The following is a 17,535-nucleotide window of genomic DNA, read 5'->3' on the forward strand; positions in this document are numbered from 1 at the left end:
TTTTTTGGAACTACTTTTTCTGCGGATGGTTTTGTCAATAAATCTTCAATTAATGTGTGTTTATTGTATAGCAATAAGGTTGGATGAATGCGCCAATTGTATAAAAGACATTACACAACGCACAGTCATGCGTTATGAGAATTAGACCATGCCTATAGGGGGGTCTAACGACCACCCCTAGGCATGCTCTAATTCTCATAACGCACTCCTGCGCGTGATGTAATGCTTAATTGATCACCTGATGTCTCCAGACTTTGAAAGTGAAGTTATGAGGAAGTGAGCGCACCCTCAGATCTCGTCCAGAAACACACTCAGGACTGACGAAGGACAACAAGCAGTGTCTTCTCTCTCAAGGTTTCCTCTTCACGCGAAGACAGAATGTCTCCTTGAGCTGGAGGTGAATTCACCAGGTAAGAATCTAACCAGTAAATACTATTAAAGATGATGATGAAACACATGAAGGATGAAGTCAGTCAGAAAGTGAGCAGCATTGTGTCTCATGAAGGATGAAACCAGTCAGCAGGTTATTACTGTTCATAATACATGAATAAGGGCAAATACACTGTTCATAATACATAAAGACATGAATAAAGGCAAATACACTGTTCATAATACCTAAAGACATGAATAAAGGCACATACACTGTTCATAATACATAAATACATAAATAAAGGCACATACACTATTCATAATACATAAATAAAGGCACATACACTGTTCATAATACATAAATAAAGGCACATACACTATTCATAATACATAAATTAAGGCACATACACTGTTCATAATACATAAATAAAGGCACATACACTGTTCATAATACATAAATAAAGGCACATACACTGTTCATAATACATAAATACATAAATAAAGGCACATACACTATTCATAATACATAAATTAAGGCACATACACTGTTCATAATACATAAATAAAGGCACATACACTGTTCATAATACATAAATAAAGGCACATACACTATTCATAATACATAAATAAAGGCACATACACTATTCATAATACATAAATTAAGGCACATACACTGTTCATAATACATAAATAAAGGCACATACACTGTTCATAATACATAAATAAAGGCACATACACTGTTCATAATACATAAATAAAGGCACATACACTGTTCATAATACATAAATACATGAATAAAGGCACATACACTGTTCATAATAGATACATACATGAATAAAGGCACATACACTGTTCATAATACATAAATACATGAATAAAGGCACATACACTGTTCATAATACATAAATACATGAATAAGAGCACATACACTGTTCATAATACATAAATACATGAATAAGAGCACATACACTGTTTACAATACATAAATACATGAATAGGGGCACATACCTAAAGGTGACACTTACAGGTTAGACTGGTTTGATCACCTGATGTGTCCAGACTTTGAAAGTGAAGTTATGAGGAAGTGACCCTCAGATCTCATCCAGAAACACACTCAGGACTGACGAAGGACAACAAGCAGTGTCTTCTCTCTCAAGGTTTCCTCTTCACGCGAAGACAGAATGTCTCCTTGAGCTGGAGGTGAATTCACCAGGTAAGAATCTAACCAGTAAATACTATTAAAGATGATGATGTATATGAGGTGAAACACATGAAGGATGAAGTCAGTCAGAAGGTGAGCAGCATTGTGTCTCATGAAGGATGAAACCAGGTGAGCAGCATTGTGTCTCATGAAGGATGAAACCAGGTGAGCCGCATTGTGTCTCATGAAGGATGAAACCAGGTGAGCAGCATTGTGTCTCATGAAGGATGAAGTCAGTCAGAAGGTGAGCAGCATTGTGTCTCATGAAGGATGAAGTCAGTCAGAAGGTGAGCAGCATTGTGTCTCATGAAGGATGAAGTCAGTCAGAAGGTGAGCAGCATTGTGTCTCATGAAGGATGAAGTCAGTCAGAAGGTGAGCAGCATTGTGTCTCATGAAGGATGAAGTCAGTCAGAAGGTGAGCAGCATTGTGTCTCATGAAGGATGAAGTCAGTCAGAAGGTGAGCAGCATTGTGTCTCATGAAGGATGAAGTCAGTCAGAAGGTGAGCAGCATTGTGTCTCATGAAGGATGAAGTCAGTCAGAAGGTGAGCAGCATTGTGTCTCATGAAGGATGAAGTCAGTCAGAAGGTGAGCAGCATTGTGTCTCATGAAGGATGAAGTCAGTCAGAAGGTGAGCAGCATTGTGTCTCATGAAGGATGAAGTCAGTCAGAAGGTGAGCAGCGTTGTGTCTCATGAAGGATGAAGTCAGTCAGAAGGTGAGCAGCATTGTGTCTCATGAAGGATGAAGTCAGTCAGAAGGTGAGCAGCATTGTGTCCCAGTTTTAACAAGATGAAACTTTGGAGCTTTGGAAAAGCTGCAAACATGCAACTTACATCAGAGCATAACAGAACATATATTGCCCTAATATGATTACTTTAAAACACATTATTCGTCTGTATATCGATATGAAGCTATATTTTTTCTTTTGTTACTGATATCTGGTCCCATATTTACAAAGCTTCCCAAAGCAGGAATGTTGATCTGGGATCAGTGAACAGGAACACTCGTCTGCATGACCTTATTTAGACTAATAGACTGAATCTGACTCTAGATCAGTAACAAGGAGCACTCGTCTTCATGACCTTATTTAGACTAATAGACTGAATCTGACTCTAGATCAGTGAACAGGAGCACTCGTCTGCAGGACCTTATTTAGACTAATAGACTGAATCTGACTCTAGATCAGTAACAAGGAGCACTCGTCTTCATGACCTTATTTAGACTAATAGACTGAATCTGACTCTAGATCAGTGAACAGGAGCACTCGTCTGCATGACCTTATTTAGACTAATAGACTGAATCTGACGCTAGATCAGTACTAACACTCTGAGAGGCTTAATACATATGCAGTTTTATGGGTACATTTGTATTATGTGTCTCATTATGTGTTTATTCGTCATGGATGGTACAAGTAGACATTGTTTCAGGATAAGAAACATGAAACAGATGTATTCCATAAGGGTTTCTAGTCAGAGAGCATTACACATGAAACACATGTATTCAGACCCGGCGCCATGGGCGGGCATTAGGGGGCCGGGCCCGCCCACTGAGTCAGCTGTGCCCACCCTGCAGTGGCGGCTCGCTACTAGGGGCGCTCGGGCGCCGCCCCCCCTGGTTAACCCTGGTTAAAAGAGAGAAGAATAAGAATTTTTTTTTGTTTTGTTTTATAGCCCTATAAATAATATAAACATGTTTAAAATGAATAATATTTACTAATTTTTAAGTAGTTTGTGTTTCCAATGCACAATATAACGTTAATATATCAAATATAAATAATCGTTTTCCTGAACAGGAAGTGACTCACTGTCTGATAGAGAATACGTTCCGTTACCATAGCCGCATTTCTCCTAGCCGTATTTCTCTCGGGCTAGACGCAATAGCGCTTTGAGTGCACGTGCACGCCGTGCACTGTTTCATCGCTGTATCCGTCGCAGCCAATCAGTGTGTAACGCGCTGTGCGTTGAAATATGATGTATTATGATGGAAGCCGGGCGCGTTTTGAAGCGGTCTAAGCAAGCAGTGTCTATCATTTCCGTAGCCGCATTTCTCTGAGACGCTCTCTGATTGGCCGACGTCATTTTTTTCCGTAGCCGCATTTCGCGGAGACGCTCTCTCTGATTGGCCAGCGCCAGTTTCTGGTTAGTTACAGTAGATAGTCTCTATGCTAGCTGTTGTGTTGTTGTGATGCAGCTATTTGTCTTAGAGCGTGACGGCAAGTTCTTTCGACGGTTAAGCTTAGGCACTCTTTCAAAGTTGGTTAAGGTTAGAGTTTGTCTTAGAGCAGGGCGATAGGAACGCCAGGTAGTTTGCAGGCTGTTCGACGCGGAAATGGGCAAAGACACAGCTCTCACACAGTACTTGTTGGCTAACAACAAGAAGCTATATATGGATGCAGTGTGGACATGCATGGACATCAACACAGTCTTGACAGTGGAGTGGATATACTTTATCAAGCCCTTCTGCCTGCTGGACCACTGTGCGTTTCAACTTACAGTAACAACAACGTAGAGTTGCGATATCTCTCTCTCTCTCTCTCTCTCTCGCTCTCTCGCTCTCTCTCTCTCTCTCTCTCTCTCTCTCTCTCTCTCTCTCTCTCTCTCTCTCTCTCACTCTCTCTCTGATTGTGTAGGGCATATTGGCTGCATTTGACTGACTGTGATCATATATTGATTGATGGCAATGGTGATAGTTGTACCTAATTAAATATTTGCCAATGCGTGGTACATGTTTGCAAAATGTTTGGTATAGCGCCCCCCATGGAGAAGAATGTACGGGCCGCCACTGCCACCCTGGTAAAAAGATTTTTTTATTTTATTTTTTTTTTCAATCAAAGTCGACTATCCAAATCCTTAGTCGGGGATAGCCCTAGTGGGGACTGATGTCAACAACAACACTACTGAAGCTAGCACAGCACTCTGTGAGAATTCGTTTTCTACCCTCAAGAACGTCTTTACAGAACATCGCCTTAGTATGCTTCATCGACGCAAGGCCAATTAAATTCAGTTGGCATTTGAGAAGGACTTAACAAAAAAGTTCAGGAATGAGTGGAGTGGCAGTGTTTTAAGAAGAATTCACTCTGTCCCCAAACGCTGCTTGCCGCTCTACTAATGATGGTGAGTAGCCTGTGGAGGAATTTTGTTTGCTTTTTTATGCACCTTATTTTTGTTAGTTCAGTTCAGTTTGTCAGTGAATTCAGAAGTGTTGAATAAATGGAGACTTTTCAAAGATATAGAATAGAATAGAAATGTATTATCCTGAGGGAAATTTGACACTGCAAATCACTCAACATTAAACATTTAGACAGAACAAGTCACGAATAAGAATAACAAAACAAATGGCCTAAGAATAGAATAAAATGAAATAGAATAAAAATAGAATAAAAGATACAGTAAATAAATACAGTAAAAATATACTGAAGTCTACAGTAGGTGTAATATTGCAGGGTGCTGTTTAAAAAGTAAGAGTCCAGGAAGATGGTAACTGTCACTCTGTGCTCAGTGATGCAGTGAGGCACAGTGATGCATTGTATAGTCTGATGGCTGTCGGAATGAAGGACTTCCTGTGCCGTTCAGTGCTGCATTTAGGTAGTGTGAGCCTATAACATGCTCCTCCTGTCAGCCAAGTATGTGTATAGTGGGTGGGAGGGGTTTTCCCTGATGGCCTGGAGCTTAGCAAGGTTCCTCCTCTCCGCCACCCTCGCTAGAGTCCAGCTCCACCCCAACCACGCTACTGGCCTTCCTGACCATCTTATCCAGCCTGTTTGTGTCCCCTGCTCTCAGTCCGCTGCCCCAGCAGGTCTGTTATATATATCCGTTCAGTCTGTTTTTGTATAAGTGAATGTTCTTAAGATAGAGAGAAATTAGATTTTTCAATTGCCTCTCTGCTGTTTAGTTCAGCACCGTGGGCAGCGCCAAGCAAGCCACAGCGCCGCTGTCCCAGCTGAAACGTATAAAAGGGAACCTGTGTTGAAAAACCATTGTGCCCCCCCGAGAACATTTGATGCCCCCCCACTAATTTGTTTCTGCAGCCTGGTCTGCATGTATTCCATAAGGGTTTCTAGTCAGAGATCATTTACACATGACATGTCAGCTCTTGCCAAAAGTTCCGCCTCCTTACATTCCAGAGTAACCTTAAGTTATCACCAAGAGATGATCTGGTGGTGCTTGACCTTGACCTTGACCTCGGTGAAACTCTGTCACCTGGTTTTACAACATTTGATTCACTCTGAACGGAAGCAGCAGCAATCCAATGTTTAACTGTAGCCTTGTACTCCAGAAGAGACTCCACTCTGGGGTCATACCAGTCATCTTGATCACTTTGCATCTCCTCTGTGGTCAGTAATTCACAAAAAATAGCAAGTCATTGCTTGCACCCAGGTCACTGCACAGTTGTGGAAGTTCATTTTCCAGTTTGGATCTCACCAATTCAACATTGCACACATTTTGCATTAATTGTGTTATTACATTTTTCTTTTTGGTTATTAAACCCAATCTTGCACTTCTGGAAGCCTTTAAACATTTGAGCTTTTCTTCTTTACTTTCCAACTCTCTCTCTTCATGCTCAGCTCCACCCTCTTCCTTGGATTGTTCAGAACCACCTCTTTTCAATTGATCAGGCATTTTTTTCCATTCACTAAAACACCAACACAACTTTTCAGTTTTATTTTACTTCAGCCGCGTTGTGGGATTTAAATTCACTTCATTCATGCAGTCCTTCTGGGTGCATTGAAACCTCCCGCATATGCTTTTACACACACTGCGGTGACGACGTAAATGCACCTTCTGGTTCTACTGGTATGCACTTGGTTGACGCGCTTAGATACTGTAGCAGCACTCGGGAGATAATTTTACATTTGACATTTTATTTTCCTTTCAGATTTTCCTTTCAGATCTTCGGATTCCAATAATACCCACAATGAAAGGTAGGAAATGCTTGTCTTACCATTTGACAGAAAAATCATAGTGTAGAATCAATCAAAAACATAGGCTGCTCTGCAGCGGTAAAAAAACCATGTCGCCACATACCAAACATTTTAGAACACTGGCTGTGTGACGGCCAGCCCATTTTAAACACCTGATGCCTGTTTTCCCAAATTGGCCACATGCATCCCAATTGGCATCTCCATAATTAGATGATCAATTATCCCATAAAAGCAAAGCAAATTAGTAGCCTACCTTCATAGTACCAATAGCCTACAATAGCCTACATTCCATCATCACAATATAATAATCACAACAATACATGATCACAAAACCCATTATTTACATAAGTCATGACTTCATTCATACCAATAATAAAAATGTATAATTCATAATAGTTACTTTCAAAATCATACATTTGGCTCTAACACAGATGTATTCCATAAGGGTTTATAGTCAGAGATAATTTACAACCTCTATATCTGGTTAGACTTCATGCACTATTGGTTTACTGATATGTTGTTGTATGTTGCTGTGTCTTTGTATTGTAGCATCTCTGTACAAAGTGAGGGAACTGTGTCGGCTGTTTGGTCCATTAGTTCTGTGTCGTTGTTGCTGACAGTTTAACAGGAAACTCAACATTCCATACCTGCCCTCTACCAACCACAGGACTGCCTGGAAGGTTACTGTAACTGAGGGGTACAATTCCCTGACTGTATTGATAAGTATGGTATCATTAAACCACTACCGCTTTATGTACTTTAATTACTGGCCATACAGTACATGATATATAAATATGATGAACACTTCCCACAATGAATCGGTTCCACACAAAGTGGTAATTAAGTATTTATTGCAGCAAAAGGTACATAATATACTTCTCTATTTTACTTTGGATGCGCTTATAAGGCAAAGGAATGTGCGTAGGCAAATCAATAATGAATGTCCATTATCTGGTTACGCAGGAGGTAATTATACAACCTGAATCTTAGCGAATTATATCTATGGTACACTAGTAATATATAGCGGGAGATACTGGAAGGGTCCCCCCGGTTGTAAGCCAGCAGGGGTAGAGGATCTGTCGGTAGTAGAGAGTCTGGTCAACGATGACTAAGGAGACTCCAAGTACAGGAGACGGTGCAATAGTCTCTTGATCCACAGACGACTACAGCTGTTCTCCGTAGACTGTAGCTCCACAGTGAAGAAAGCTAGCCGGCCTCAGGCTCTCTGAGGCGCAGACTCGACGTGGCTCCTCACAGGGTAAATCCCACACGTGTAGGCGTCGGCGATTCTCCGCTCCATAAATCACAGGACCAAAAACAAATATAATCCAGCCGCAAAGGGCTATGTAGTCGTCGGGTAGATTAATCCAGTGTACATGTCCACACGGTTCCCGTCTAGGTCTCCTCGGGTGAAAGCGCCATGAAAGCAGCCCAGCCTGGATAAGCACTCTAGCTGATACGAGGAAGCGTTGGTGATGCTGGTCACTGTAGAACTTTAGCCGCACGATACACTATACACAAATAGACTATTACTGACTTAATAGAAATATGTCGCACTCGACGGTATAGCGCCAAACTCTGACAATTCAGTTATTAATTCGCACGCGGTCTCAATGCTCTGATTTGGGGCCAAAACAGGCCATACTTCACCGCACGGAGTATCGTGGGTGAGGCTTCAACTTATTGGGTAACTCTACTTCTGTATTCACCTGCGCCATATTTATATGCACGGCGAACAATCTAGTGCCAACCTCATTTCTGTCTCGTATTCCTGGGCAAGGCCGGGCATGTACAGACATGTCCTGACGGTAGCCTTGAACCTGACTCTGGAGGCATGGCCCTGGCGCCTGTGGACCGCTGTCCAATAGGAGAACGAAACATCATGGTCCGTACTAGGCTAAAGGGATATTCCATGTATATGTACAAGGAATATACAAGGGATATCAAACGATATACAAATACTATGCAATATATATCAATCAATAAATATATATATTCGGTTTAATCTGATCCTTTGTAACAGCCGCCTCCTAATTAGTCCCACCTAATTAGCTAAGCAGAGACAGATTAACCGCACTGTCCACTACTCAATGTCTGTTGTGAGGGGTCGGGCAGTTCACAAAGTCATGGGGTCATGGTCGTCATCGATAGTATCGGGGAGCCTTGGCAGTTCTATTAGCCTCGCCACGGGTCGGGTGTAGATCCGTCCTTGGACGAGCACTTCGGCTGCTCGGACCTTTCCGTCGGCACCGGTGATCACTTTGCTTACGCGGCCAGCCGGCCACATAGCTCGGGGTAGTGACTGGTCGATAATCATGACGACTGTTCCTTCTGTCAAATTGTCTCTCTCTTTCACCCATTTCTGGCGGGTCTGTAGAGACGGTAGATAGTGGAGTAGGAAGCTGTTCCAAAACTTGTCAGCCAATACTTGACTGTACCTCCACATTCTTCGGCCGTTCGCTTCTTCAGGCCTGTACATTGTCTGTGGTAGCGCGGGGTCCAGCCGCCCCATCAAGAGTGTGTTGGGGGTGACTGGGTCGACATCTGCTACATCACTTGAGACGTAACCGAGGGGCTTTGAGTTCAATACTCCCTCGATCTCCGTGAGGACTGTCATTAGGACTTCTTCCGCCACGGTCTGGGCTCCAAGCACGGCGTACAGGGCTGTCTTTATTGAACGTACTTCTCGTTCCCAAGTTCCACCGAAGTGAGGTGCGTTCGGGGGATTAAACTGGAAGTCAATCTGGGATGGAGCGAGGTGGGTCTTAAGTTCTGGGCCCATAGCTTGGAAGCTCTCTCTCAGCTCTCTTTCTCCGCCTTTGAAGTTTGTCCCGTGATCAGACAATAATATAGACGGTTTGCCTTTCCGCAATGTGAATCTTCGGAAGGCCATAAGGAATGAGTCTGTGCTCATGGTTGGAAGGAGTTCTATATGCATCGCTCGGGTGGTCATGCATTTGAATACAATACCCCACCGCTTCTCGGTTCCTCTTCCTTTCTTTATATACAGCGGGCCGAAACAGTCCATACCGGTGGAGTGAAAAGGCTTGTCGCCGAGTCGGAGGCGACAGGGAGGTAGGTCAGCCATCCGGGGTATACTGGGCTGCGCTCGCCACTTACGACAGTCTAGACAGGTTCGCTGGAAGCGCTGCACTGCTTCTCTCCCTTGCAGTATCCAATAACGACGTCTGATCTCCGCGAAGACTCTCTCTGCCCCGGCGTGATGCACATCCTCGTCGTATTTCTTTATGATCAGCTCTGTGACCTTGTGTCGGCTGTTTAAGACTATCGGGTACTTGACGTCATCCGGTAAGTCTGGAGCTCTCCGCAGACGACCACCCACTCTGATGAGACCATGGGCGTCGCTCTCGGGGGCTAGGTGGAGCAGTCTGCTGTCTGATGGGACGGGCTTTGCTCCCTGTAGACAGTCTAGCTCATCGGGGAACGAGTCTCTCTGGGCTCGTTGTAGTAGAAGAAGTTCTGCTTCTTCGTAGTCAGCTGCTGTAATGTCAGTAGTGAGCTGAACCTCTGGGTGGTGCCACAGGAATGTCTTTAGCTGCGCACTCTCTAGGGTGAGGCAATTGTCTATGTCGGGGTCTGTGGAGACGAGTGTGTTCAATCCACAGAACATAGATTTCTTGTTTTCGGCCTCCTCTTTACTCGCTTCCCGTGGGGTGGGTGTAGGCCACTCTTCTTCCGGGAGCTTGAGGAACTCTGGCCCGTCACTGTATAGGTTGTGACGGGTGAGGTCATCCAGGGACATTCCCCGGGTGATGATGTCAGCTGGGTTGTGTTTTGTGTCCACATACCTCCAGCTTGCTACTTCTGTTAAATCTTGAATCTCTGTGACTCTGACTCCCACGAAGACCTTGTATCTGCACGAATCAGACCGGATCCATGTGAGTACTGTCGTGGAGTCTGACCACAAGATTGTTCTTTGCACCGGAATGGTGAGTTCACGTTGGATTAACGTGGCGAGTTGCGCTCCTGCTAGGGCTGCGCAGAGCTCTAGACGCGGGATAGATTGTTGCTTTCGTGGGGCTATTCTTGAGCGAGCCAGGATGAAAGCAGTATGTATTTCTCCTCCCTCCTCTCGGGCACGCAAGTAGGCCACCGAACCGTAGGCTACTTCGGAGGCGTCGCTGAAGACGTGCAGGTCCATCTGGCACGTCTCCGGCCTCACTGTGGGTGGGAAGTAGCTGCGGCGTATGTTGACACCTGGGAGTGAGCTGAGTTCCGTCTCCCACTCTCTCCATGTGGATGCAAGGTGTTCGGGTATGGGGTCGTCCCAGCCCTGGTCCTTGTCCCATAACGCTCTTACAATCATCTTTGCCCTGGTGGTGTAAGGTAGAATACATCCCAACGGGTCATATTGTCTGGCGAGTGTTCTGTGTACACTCCGTCTGGTGGTCGGTAGTGCAGTCGACCTTCCCTGCTCCTTGGTTAGGGGTGTGTGTTTATAATGGAGCGAGTCTGTTTTGAAGCGCCAGACTAGTCCTAATGTCATTTCTTGGGCTTCTCCTGGGATGGTCGCCATCCAGGTCTCGCTGCTTGCTGCCTTGTCCTCGGGGGAGAGGCTGCGCAATACTTGCGGGTCGCTGCTGGCCCACTGCCTGAGATCAAAGCCGCCTTTGATCAGGGAGGCGCGGAGCTTGAGCAGAAGGGCCCCGGCCTCCTCCGGCGTCGAGACGCCCCGCAGACAGTTGTCCACGTAGAAACTATTTCCTACACTTTGTCGGACCTCTTCATCAGCTGCTGGGTCCTCTGCGACGTGTTTTTGCAGTGCAAACGTAGCACAGCATGGGCTGCATGTGGTTCCGAAAGGGAGGACTTCCCATTGATAGATGGCTGGTTGCTCATCCCCGATCCTCTCTCTCCATAGGAACCGCAGCAGGGGCTTGTCCTCCTCCACTAGTCTCACCTGCAGGAACATCCCTTTGATGTCGCCGCTGATGGCCACCTTGTCTTGGCGGAAACATAGTAACACGCCTAGTAGAGAGGGGCCAAGTGTTGGGCCGGGCAAGAGCTCTTTATTCAGATTTTGTGATCCGATCTGGTAGCTGCAGTTGAACACAATACGATCCTTGCCGTTGTGGTGGACTTTGTGGTGCGGCACGTACCATGATTCGGTCGTCTGATCGGCCTCTTTAATGTCAATTTTCTTTATGTGTCCCGCTGTGATTAGCTTGTTAATCTCAGCGCGGTACACCGTCTCTTGAGCGGGGTCTCTGGCTAGGCGCCGCTCTGTGTTCAATAGATACCGCTCCGTCGCTTCTTTTGGGGCGTGGAAGGTAGGCATACCCTCTCGCCTCAGGAGTGGAGTTGCGTATCTCATCACTCCGTTGACTTTGACTCTCTTTGTCCCCTGCTCGAGGAGGGCTATAGCGTAAATGTCTTCCTTGGAACGAATGTCTTTCTTTTCGTTCTTAAAGGGCATTGTCTCTAGTGTCCATAGCCTCTCGACATGCTGTAGGAGGGTGGTGTCTTCTTCTGTCACTCTGGAGTGGAGGCAGTTAGTGGCTGCTGTTCGGTTAAGAGACTTAGCGAGGGGGCCTTGTAATGTCCATCCTAGGCGGGTCTCGACTGCTGCAGGACAGCCTCTGGGCCCTGTGTGGACCCGGTCAATCGGGACGATGAGGTCTGCATGGTCGGAGCCTATCAGCAGGGTCGGGGTGGCACCGTCTATGAGCGGTATAGGTAGTTGACGCAGGTGCACATATTTATCCATCAGCTTGGCGATGGGGTAGGTGTACTGCGACAGGCCTATTTCTTGGCTGGTGAAAGCATTAGTAATCCTATACCGTCTCTCTGGCTGCCCGCTTGCTGCGATAGTGAAGGAGACATTCTCGCCCTTTATCGTCTTTAGATCTCTTCTTATTGTCCGAATCGTCATCTGGTTTTCGCTCCCCCGCAGCCCCAGCTGGGCCGCAGCGGACGCGAGGAGAAGGGTCTTCTCTGACCCGTCGTCAAGGACGGCGTAAGTGTCCATGACCTTGTCTTGGTAACTCAGTGTTACGCGGACCACCTTTAAGAGCACCCGGGCGCCCCCGCTGCTGGCGGGGTCAATGTACATAACACTTGCCTTTGTGCTGCTTGAGGGTGCAGGCTTCCTTCTGTTACTGTCGTGTAGGACATCTAGGTGGGCTCCGTCACACCGATTACACTTCTTCTTTAAGCGGCAATCGGCTGCCATGTGACTGCGCGCACATCGGTAACAGCGTCAGTTGGACTTTATCCATTGACTCACCTCGTTGGCGGTCATCTTCTTGAATGTGTCACATTGTGACAACCAGTGTTCCTTTTCGCAGTACGGGCACACCATCTTCCACTTCTCTTTCATCGAGGGGGTACTGTGGTTCTTGCTGCTCGGTACTGATTCTGATTGGTGCATGACGGTCACCAATCTTCGGCCATCGTTTGCTCTCCTAGGTCCCTCTCTGGAGCTTGGGGTGCTCCGCATGAACGTATCCAACCGTAGGCTGTTGACTTCTCTCGCCAGGAAGTCGGCTAGGTCTAGGAGGGATGGCTCGGGACCGTTAGGATCACGGTGGTCTCTTTGCCGCCTGAAGCGCTCTTGTCGGGCGGGCGGAAGCTTCTCTAAAATCCTCTCGACATTAGAGTTCGCGTACAGTTCGTGCATACCCTTTTCTCTTTGCGCCCCCAGCATCCCTACCAGGGATTGTACCTTGATAGACAGGTCATCTAGTGAGCGATTGTCTGTGGCTGGGGGTAGGCGGTCAATATGCCTTATCTCTTGTATTACGTAGTCCCATATGCGTCCATATCTTTGGTCGAGTGCTGCTAGAGCCGCTGTGTATGGGGTAGTAGAGGTGGCATAGGCCAGCGCTATATTGTGCGCTCGGGGCACCTTGAGGTGCTTCAGTAGGATAGCATACTTGTACGGTTCATCAGCTACATCGGACATCATTGTCTCTAGGCACATTCGTAGCTCCGTGTACTGTGCTCTGTTCTCGTGGGTGAAGTCCGGAAACGTCGGTGTGCCAATGTATGATGCCATGGATGGCTGGCACATCGGTGAGCGTTGGAAGAGAGGCCTCCTAGGCGAGTCTCCTCTTACGCCTCTTGGTGGGCTGGTACCTGCTGGGTACCATGGCCCGCGTATCCAGGTGCTGTTCCTCGGGGCTGGTCGTGCGTCAAGCTCACCCGTGAATTGAGTCGGGGGTCTGTAGCGCAGAGCCGCGGGGGTAGAGCCTGGGCTGTACTGGACCTCCTGGTCCTGTGGAGTACTGTGCTGCTGTCGGGCTTGACTCTCCTCCTCTCCCTCTTCTTCTTCCTCTGGCAGGTCCTCTAGATCCTGTAGTCGTCTATTTAGCCTCTCCGCGGTGTAGACCGTTTCTTCCTTGTAGCTGGGTCTCACTTGGACCGGTCGGGGAAGGGGTTCGGAGGGGGGTATAGGCTCTCTCTGGTGGTCGGGCTCAGGGTCGCTTGATCGGGTAGGGGAGGGTGCCCTTGACCCTTGTCTTGACGAGGCCCTGGAACCCCGTGCGGAGGGAGGGGGTGTTGCCCTGGTGATCAGCTGCTCCATTATCTGCGCTTGTAATCGGTCGCGCTCGGCTTCGCGCTTGGTGAGAGCGAGGTCGCGCTCTGCTTCTCTTTGGGCACCGGCAGCGGCGCGCTGGGCTTCGGCGGCGGCGCGCTGGGCTTCGGCCCGGTCCCTTACCATATTCTCTTCCGTCTGAAGGCGTCTAATCTCTAGACGTATACGATCTTCGTCGCTCTGTTGCTGCGCCTGAAGGCGTTCTCTTTCCATGGAAGAATGTTCGCGCTCACTAAGCGTCTGTGCTTGGAGTCGATCGCGCTCTGTTGAGGCTGCTAGGCTGGCGAGGAATGCCTGTGCCAGCATCTTGTCCGCCTCGCTGGGGGAAGACGCTGGTTGAGGTGATCCGCTCCTGGCAGTACTCGTTGGAGATCTGTTCTCCTGTGGCGAGTCCTGGAGATCCATCTCCGGGGTGCTCTCCTCTTCTTGTAGCGGGTAGAGTTCCATCCCTGGAGAGCTGTCTTTATCCTGGAGCTCTCCGGGGACTACTTCTTCGGTCTTGGCGGGGGGTAAAGTCATGTCGGGTCCCTCCTGGTCCCTACCGTGAGCTTGGTCAGTTACGTTAGAACCCACTAGGGCAGGGGTGGGCAACTTTGTATATGGTGAGGGCCACAAAATGTCCACAATAAATCTGGGGGGCCGCATTGTTTATTGGCAGTCCCGCCAGTAGTACCCCATCAATAGCCCATAATAGTCACAGATGTGATAAATAAGGTATATAAACAATTATAATTTGTTGTAACTTTGTTTTTATTCCATTTCAAATGCATTTAGTAATGCAATTTCAACTTTATGAATTTATAAACAGCTGAATTTAAAAGTATTGCTGTGTAACCCCAAATATATACAAAAATGATCAATTATAATTAAGCCTTCTAATAAAATAAATGTGTGAACTTAAAGCCCACTGCTCAACAAACACAAAGCAGCATTCCTGCTGCATTTCACTACAACAGTAAATCAAAAGTGCAATAATAAATGATTTTGTTAAATGTATAAACTTTTATCCTGCTACTAAACAAAACGTTATAACACTGAAATGCATGTTATGGATATGAAGCACCCAGGAATGTTTTGTTTAGTAGCAGGATAAAAGTTTATACATTTAACAAAATAATTTACTATTGCACTTTTGATTTACTGTTGTAGTGAAATGCAGCAGGAATGCTTGTTTGTGTTATAGTGTTATCTGAACACTACAAAAGTAAACAAGTAAAGTGCAAGTAAAGTAAAGTGCAATACTACATGCCTCCCATTGACCCTTTATCAAACTGGCATGACATTCACCCTCGCCCCACAGTGGGTCAATAATGGTTATAATAATAATAATAATAATAATAATAATAATAATAATAATAATAATAATAATAATAATAATAATAATAATAATAATAATAATAATAATAATAATAATAATAATAATAATAATAATAATGGTCCCCTCTCTACACCTCTTCATCATCTCCTCCCCCCCCCCTGTCTTTAATGAGACACTTGTTGTCTCTCTTGTTGGCGCACAATAGCAGGAATGTCAACTTCAATGTTTGTGCATGCGATCTGCATCAGATGAAATAATGTTTCATCTGACAGCCTGTTTCTCTCCTTTGACTTGATGTGCTTCATGTTTGAGAAATTGCTCTCACATATGTATGTGCTCCCAAACATACTGGCCATAGAGAGGGCAAAGTCCCTGAGGAGTGGGAAGCGGGGCTCAGGTAGCAGTTTCCAAAACGAAATTCCCCTCTCATTTCTCTTTGCTTGAAAAAAAGGATCTGACTGTAGCTCGCACAGTTCAAGCTGCAGTTTAAGGTGCAAAGTGATATCCGTGAGGAAGGCCATGTCACAGAGAAACGCTGTATCTCTGAGTTTAGTGCAGTATGCGCTTGTGTCGCTCGTCAGTTGCTCATCCAAGAATGTGGGGATTTCTTTACGCAGCGCAAAAAACCTCTCCAAGCACTTCCCACGGCTCAGCCATTGGATTTCTGTGTGTAGCTCAGTGTCCATCTCTTCCAAAAAGGAGACAAACTTTCAATGGTTTAGTAACCTGTTGCCTCCACAAATTAGATTGGTAACCTTGGTAACCAAATCCATAACATGGCTGTAGTCAAGCTTCTTGGCACAGAGAGCCTCCTATATCGGATAAAAAAAAAAAAAAAAAAACGATTTAACGACTCTCGCATATAATTTGACTACACTCGACTCGCATTGGTCATTATTAGTGACCCACAATAGATGGAAATTATGTTAGCGAACTTACCTGATGTATAATGCAGTGCAGCATTGGACACTCAACGCCACTCTGCCTTAGAAGCCTGGCGAATCCTGTGCGTTTTCCTTTCATTGCGGGTGCTCCATCGGTAACAACAGCCGACAGTTTATCAAAACCCCTATATTGCTGCGGCACTTTCAACAGCGTTGAATATGTCCACACTAGGGCTGACCCCTATTAGTCAAATAGTCGACTAATCGATCGAAAGGAGCCATAGTCGACTGCCAACTCTTCTTAGTCGAAAAAAAAAAAAAAAAAAAAAACGTTTTTTTTTTTTTTTTTTTATTATATTGGCCTGGGGCCGCATGGAACGTCGGTGAGGGCCGCATGCGGCCCGCGGGCCGCCAGTTGCCCCTCCCTGCACTAGGGCCTCTATTGGCGGGGTAGCCTGGTCGATAGGGTCGGACATAATTTTACTATCTACTTTTTCCGCGTTTACCGTCTGTAGAAAGCTAGGTAGTATATTGGCAACGTAATCCTCTAAGTACTGAGGTGTCTGCCGTCTACGCTGCGGGCGATCTACTTTAGGAGAACCGTTTTGTGGAGTGTTCATCATAGGCCATGTCAATATTAATACCACTATATTAATATTACACTAGTTACCCTCCGGCTCGAAGGACCAATTGTAACTGAGGGGTACAATTCCCTGACTGTATTGATAAGTATGGTATCATTAAACCACTACCGCTTTATGTACTTTAATTACTGGCCATACAGTACATGATATATAAATATGATGAACACTTCCCACAATGAATCGGTTCCACACAAAGTGGTAATTAAGTATTTATTGCAGCAAAAGGTACATAATATACTTCTCTATTTTACTTTGGATGCGCTTATAAGGCAAAGGAATGTGCGTAGGCAAATCAATAATGAATGTCCATTCTCTGGTTACGCAGGAGGTAATTATACAACCTGAATCTTAGGGAATTATATCTATGGTACACTAGTAATATATAGCGGGAGATACTGGAAGGGTCCCCCCGGTTGTAAGCCAGCAGGGGTAGAGGATCTGTCGGTAGTAGAGAGTCTGGTCAACGATGACTAAGGAGACTCCAAGTACAGGAGACGGTGCAATAGTCTCTTGATCCACAGACGACTACAGCTGTTCTCCGTAGACTGTAGCTCCACAGTGAAGAAAGCTAGCCGGCCTCAGGCTCTCTGAGGCACAGACTCGACGTGGCTCCTCACAGGGTAAATCCCACACGTGTA

The 17,535-nt window shown here is 45.9% G+C and overlaps 1 protein-coding gene across 1 annotated transcript in view; it reads left to right on the forward strand.

Annotated features, from left to right (window-relative positions):
- Positions 1–1,485: 1,485 nt before the first annotated feature.
- The window catches only part of LOC311231821 (uncharacterized protein), a gene marked incomplete at its 3' end in the record, with an annotated part of 41,309 nt that continues 25,259 nt past the window's right edge, over positions 1,486–17,535 (forward strand). The window contains exon 1 of the mRNA XM_084318443.1: positions 1,486–1,582. The remainder of the gene's footprint in view (positions 1,583–17,535) is intronic.

Source organism: Notolepis coatsorum, assembly GCF_963971535.1.
Source record: "Notolepis coatsorum genome assembly, chromosome: 7".
NCBI lineage: Eukaryota > Metazoa > Chordata > Actinopteri > Aulopiformes > Paralepididae > Notolepis > Notolepis coatsorum.